This window comes from Arachis ipaensis, chromosome B09 (genome assembly GCF_000816755.2).
Source record: "Arachis ipaensis cultivar K30076 chromosome B09, Araip1.1, whole genome shotgun sequence".
Classification (NCBI taxonomy): domain Eukaryota; kingdom Viridiplantae; phylum Streptophyta; class Magnoliopsida; order Fabales; family Fabaceae; genus Arachis; species Arachis ipaensis.
In genome coordinates this window covers 53,548,693-53,555,756 of record NC_029793.2, presented here as the reverse complement: position 1 = coordinate 53,555,756, position 7,064 = coordinate 53,548,693, and positions in this window count along the sequence as shown.

The following is a 7,064-nucleotide window of genomic DNA, read 5'->3' as shown; positions in this document are numbered from 1 at the left end:
TTTATATCATATTTTGTTGAAATTAAATTTATTATAAAAAAATCTTTAAAATGTTAAATTATAAAAACACACAATAAAGAGGTATATATATTATCAGAAAAAATATAGTTCAAATTATCCTCATTGAAAAAGAGTATATATAAACCAAAATACATGTTAGTTATTTACAAAAGATAATTTTTGTTTAAATGTCATAGATATTTATATTTGTCTTCGTCTTTTTTAAGTGATAAATCAAAATATGGATATGAATTTGAAAAGACCTTCATTTTTTCTATAAATAGTGAAAAAACAAAAGAAATGAGAATGCTTTTTTTTTTTAGGTTTCAAATATCAAACTATAAGAATAATTAATAAAAAAAATAGAAGAATATAAAAATTGTGTATCTGAAAAAAAAATTGGTAATTCATTATAAATCTCTTTATCAGTAATTTTTTTAGTTTTGAAAAACTGTCAGATTTATTAACCATAAAAATAACTATATAAACGCTTCAAGATTATTCAATTAAATTGATTTCTTATTATAGGGACGAATTCAATTAATTCAATTAAAACTCGTAGAATTGAAATATCTTATTTTGCAATAAATTTTTTGAAAAGACAAAAAAAATGACATTAATTTTTATTTGTCTATGACAAAATATAAATTAAATGACATTACATCTAATTTTTTAGGAATTTATATTTAATAATAGTTACCTGCAATAATATTGTTTGTCACCAAAATGAGCTAGTTGTGCTCTTTTGAGTTTATGGCTAAAAAAATTTAAATTTTTAACATAAGTAGTATATACGTCTAAATAGATAGTATTACTATATAATATAAAAGTTTATTTCATTACCTTTTATTCTTTTGATCCAATATTTCTCTTTTTATCATCTTCCATAGCTGAATTTTGTCTACTTTAAGTGTACCTCCCCAACTAATAGAATAAATTATGAGTGGATGAACCTAATTTAAAAATAACCTTTGATTAATAATATTAAAACAGAAATACGTATCATCAATGCAATTGTCACCGTCATTAATATAGTAATACTTACTTTATTATCAGTTGATCTCATTGATAAAATTAATTGTTCATCCTTTTTATTTTCTCCATAACTATTGAAATTCTTTTTCCTGAAATTTATTGCATATATGTAGCACAATATATTTAAATAATGTTTCGTATGTTACTTTTGAATTAAATAATGATACATCTCAAATTTTATTTCTAAAATTATGAAATTGATATCTAGAAATAAAAATTTAAACTTTTTCCAAAATAAATATAAACATTGCATAAGTTAATTTCTTAAAAAACTAATATTGATATATTTCAATGATGTATGATATTATTTTTATAATTTATTCATGTAAATTTTAGTTGGTGCGTACTTGTTGGGTAAAGCAGGTGTTCGAATTTCTTTCTCTTATCTCTTAACATATCTTGATGAATTTTTATGATATCAATTTATCTGTTCAAAAATATTAGTCATTAGTTGTTAAAATTAGCAAACAAAATCATTTATTACAATGTTAAAATTATAATACACGATTTATATTGTAACACCCTACCACACTGAGCTTTACGCTTAAGTCGTAAAACAGAGGTGGTGTAGTATTACGACCTCTAAAATAAAATGTGTACATATAATAGCAGAAATATTATAATATACTAGGAGCCTTGAAGAATAGAGGAAATAAAAATCGTGAAATAAAAGCGCAATGCTCAAGAAACGAGTTAACTTGCGTGCTAAGAAATCTATAACCATCAAGCATAAGATTATAAAAGTAGGAATAAAGTGCAAAAAATACAAAATAACAAGCTCCTAACTCAGCCCGCGAAGTCAAAGTTGGCCGGAGAATATTCACACACACACGCACACACGCACACACGCACACACGCATGCACGCACGCACGCACGCACGCACGCACACACGCGCACACACACACACGCGGAGAGAAAGCTAAGTACATATATATACAATACTGTATAACAAAATAACCCAGTAACCACTTCGCTTCAGGAGTCTAGACGCCTAACGAGATGCCTCTCGACTTGCATCTGAAAAATAACAACATAGTATGGGGTGAGAACCAAAGGTTCTCAGTATGGTAAAGGTGCCACCCACATAAGATATAAGGTCCTTACTCACATAAAGCTTATCTCTTATGGAGTAAGCCTGAACTTATCTTGGTATAATCACGTAATTTTTGAATTTTGAAAACTTTTGGTGAGTGGAATTGCTTTTATTCTCAAACCATATTTTTCAAAATCAGCTGAGATTTCTTTGACTCTATACGCTCTGCTCTTTCTACCAAAGGTCCTTAATTTGAACTCTTTTCTTGGGATGCATCTAGATTTTTCTTCTTGTGCATTCCAATGTTTCGATACAACTTTGTTTGACCGTATACAAGATTTTCTTTCTGATCTCCCACGAACACCATTTGTATTGCCCATTCGTCTTTCGAGCTTAATGTCTTTCTGAAAACCAACTCGAGCCTATACTAGCACCGCATATGAATCCTAGCTATAACCAGCAAGACATTGATTCCTTAGAGAAAGACTTTTAGACGCAGAAAGAGTTGAATATGTGTCAGAAGAGATGGATGGAACTTCTAAAAGATTATAATTTTGAATTGAATTACCACCCAGGAAAAGCGAACGTTGTGGCAGATGCCTTGAGTCGAAAATATTTATATGCAGCTTGGATGATGCTACGGGAAGAAGAGTTATTAAAGGTATTTCAAGGTTTGAAACTAGGAGTTAGGAAAGAATACGGGATTCTGTGTTTGAGTCAGTTGCAAATTTTAAGTGATTTTAAATCAGAACTCCTGAAGGCTCATCAAGATGATGAAGCATTACGTAAAGTATTGCCGGTAATTGAACAGGGAAATTAGTAGAGAGTGTCAAAAAGTAAGGATGGTTTATGGAGGTTTAAGAACCGGATTGTTGTGCCAGATGTCGGAGACCTGTGACAAAATATCTTGAAGGAAGCCCATAAGAGCAGGTTTTCAATTCACCCAGGAAGCACCAAAATGTACCAAGATCTAAAAGCGATGTTCTGGTGGCCAGGAATGAAGAATGATGTGGCATTGCATGTATTTAAATGTTTAACATGTTAGAAGATTAAGATTGAGCATCAGAGACCATCAGGAACCCTTCGGCCTTTAGAGATTCCACAATGGAAATGGGAGAGTATCGCTATGGATTTTGTGACAGATTTGCCTAGGACCCGGTCTGGTTATGATGTTATTTTCTATTTGGGTAGTTGTGGACCGACTGATAAAATCAGCTCACTTTCTGCCCATTCGAATAAGTTGCACAATAGGAGAATTGGCTCGAATGTATATCAAAGAGATTGTTAGATTGCATGGCGTGCCTTCTACCATTATATCTGATAGAGATCCTCGTTTTACATCAAGGTTCTAGGGAGCCTTTCAGCGTGCATTTGGGACTCAATTGAGTTTGAGTACTCCATATCACCCTCAGACAGATGGTCAATCAGAGAGAACTATCCAGACCTTGGAGGATATGCTAAGGGCTTATATTTTGGACCAGCCAGCGAGCTGGGATTGGTATATGCCATTAGTGGAATTTGCTTATAATAATAGCTACCATGCGAGCATCGAAATGGCTCCGTATGAGCCTTTGTATGGCAGAAAATGTCAATCTCTACTATGTTAGTATGAAACTGGAGAAAAGAGCTTGTTAGGGCCTGAGATGATAGCTGAAACTTCTGAGCAGATAAAGAAAATTCGTACTCGAATGCTTATAGCACAAAGCCGTCAGAAGAGCTATGCTGATCAAAGGCGAAAGCCTTTTTTAATTTGAAGAAGGAGAACATGTCTTTCAGTAGGTTATACCAACTACAGAAGTAGGAAGAGCTATTAAGACTAAGAAACTGAACCCCCGTTATATTTGACCGTTTTAGATCTTGAAAAGAATTGGGTTGGAGGCTTATAGAATTGCCTTACCGCCATATTTTTTGAACTTGCACGACGTGTTTCATGTATCACAACTTAGAAGTATACTCCTGACGTAAGTCATGTTTTGGAACCGGAACCGATTTAAGTGAGAGAAGATTTAACACTTCCAATAATTCCGGTAAGAATTGATGACACCACCGTTAAACGATTATGCGGGAAGGAAATATCATTGATAAAAGTAGCCTGGAGTCGAGCTGGTATTGAGAAACACACTTGGGAACTCGAATCAGATATACAGAAAGACTACCCACATCTCTTCTCAGGTAACTACATTTGAATTTTGGGGACAAAATTCTTTGTTAGGTAGGTAGGATGTAAACCCCGTTAAATTCGTAGATAATTAGTCAATAAATTAATTTTTAATAAAGAAGATTAGAAATATGAATATTATATCAAATTAGGATAGAGCTCATTGAAACGAGAATTTTGACACTAATTTCGAAGAAATCGGTCCAAGATTGGACCGAACGGGCCGAACCGGTTGAACCGAGCTCGTGGGCCCAACTGGACCAAGCTTTAAATGAGCTAAAGCTCATTTTTTTCTCAGACATGCAACAGAAGCTGCGTGGAACAGCAAGGGGAGAAGAAAAGAAGAAACCCCCAACCCCCTTCACGGTAAATTCAAATTGCCGTAACTCCTCCGTTTGAGCTCCGATCACCGCATCATTTGCGGCCATGCGTTCACCGTGTCGAGCTCTACGTTTCTACCGAAACAATTTCATTGGTAACCTGCTATTTCACCTCAGCCTCTTCTTCCCCAATTTTTGGAAAATTAAGTGGAGATATTTAATTTCTTTACTCTTTGATGTTTTAGGATCCAATTAGCTTGAGGAAAATATTTACTCTTGCTTATGTGAAACTTAGGTAAGGTGAGGATACCATAATTTCATTTTAATTTTACTGAATTTATGTTTTGGATATTAAAGTGGGTAATAAATGTGTATTAGGTTGTGAATAAATAGTTGGAGCTTGAAATTGTGGATATTGGAACTTGGAGGAAGCTATTTTGTTGAGGTTTTGGGGCTGTGTTGGTTTTAATTAAATTGCCTTGATCATTACGTGGAAATCGGCTAAGGTATGGTTTAGGTTTCTTGCATTTAATATAATGTTCTGTGAAAACTTAGGCTAGATGACCGTAGGATAGGTTGGAATGCATGTGGATATATATATATATATATATAGTATCTTGTGAGAAAATATGTTTGGCTTGGTGTTGGTTGATTAATTGATGAGTTGGAAAAATATTGATTTGAGGTATATTTGTTGTGGTGGTTGTTGTGATGATAAGGAAGGCCATATTATGTTATAAGCCTAGGTTTTGTGAACTATGGTTCCTGGTTGGTTTTGGCTGATGGATTTGAATACTGTAAGTGTATTATTGTTAATTTGAGATAGGTTTATTGTGTTGATTGTTAAAATAATGAGAAAGGGGTATGTTGTATTGAAGAATGCAGGTTTAGAGGTGAATGGAATGGAACTATTGAATGAAAATGAGGTTTGGAATTGTTTGCAAAACTTTGGTTTTGGACTGAACTTCGGCGGGCTATAACTTGTCTTCCGGAACCCCAAATTGATTTCAACTTATTTTAAATGAAAAATTGGGTTCATGAAGTTTATGCCATTTGAAGAAGGAGTGAAAAATATTTTAAATAGAAAAAGTTATGGGTGTTGGAAGATTACATCTAAAATATGTATTTTTACCATTCTGCAGCTTTGCTACTGAATCTGTTTCTTTTCAAGAACGTACATCCACGCCTCACGTGCACGCGTGGCATGGAATTTTGGCGATGCGTACGCGACTGGTCCTATGCGTACGCCTAAGGAGCTTACAAGCATGTCCATGCGTACGCGTGACCCACGCGCACGCGTGACATGAAGTTTTCACCTATGTGTACGCATAACAAAGGGACGCGCGCGCGAGCTGCATCTTTACACTCCCACGTGTACACGTGAGTCACGCGTACGCGTGGCCCCTGTTCCAGCAAACATGATTTTTGAAGTTTTAAAACCTATTTCAAACTTCTAAACCTCTATTTTTATTCCTTTAGTCATAAATAGTAGTATTAAACCTGATAATCAGATGAAGTTTGGAGATGGAGATAACTTGAAGGTGAAGTAAAGCTGAAAAGTGATGAATTGATTATGAAATATTACGGATGATCATATATGATACTTGGCAGGATATTCAAATGAATGATTATGTATGATACTTGGCTTGAATGATTAAATGATCTGAGATACGAGATTCTCTGGATAAAATACTATGGCTTGCCACCACGTGTACCAGGTTGAAAACTCGATATTCTGTTGACTCTACGACGTAAGGGTGACCGGACACTTATAAATTTCCGGGAATGTTAACCCCCATTGAGTGATATTGATTATTTGAGAAAAAGCTATGCATAGACTCTTGGGGATGTACGTCGAGGGACAGTCTAAGGTTTTCAGACTTGTCGGGTTGGATGGATAACCGACAGATGAGCCTCATCGGCCGTAGGACAGGCATGCATCATATGGATACTATTTGAATTACTTGTTTGTGTATTAACTGGGTGTACCTAAGTGTACTTTCCATGTTAAATGTATATTTGTTACCTGCAGTATTTGTAACCTTCTTGTGCTTGCCTTTATCTGTTTATTTGTCTGTGAAATGCTGACGGAGATGGAGGTATGGAGGAATGGCAGTATGGGACTTAGATTTTAAGGTTAAGTTAAGTTAGGCTTAGATACTCTTAGAAAACCACCTTTTATGGCTTCTGTTCAATACTTTAAACTCTATAATCTGAGTGTCGGCGTTCTAGAATTGCCTCTGGCATTCCCAGGACCTTATATCTTATGTGTGTGGCACCTTTACCATACTAAGAACATCTGGTTCTCACCCCATACTATGTTGTTGTTTTTCAGATGCAGGTCGAGAGGCACTCGTTAAGCGTCTGGACTCCTGAAGCGAAGTAGTTACTGGGTTATTTTATTGTACAGTGTTGTATATATATGTACTTAGATTTCTCTCCGCATAACTTATTCTTCTTGATCCTCTTAGAGTTTATGGAGAGACATGATTTTGTTTATGTACATTTGGGATTTTG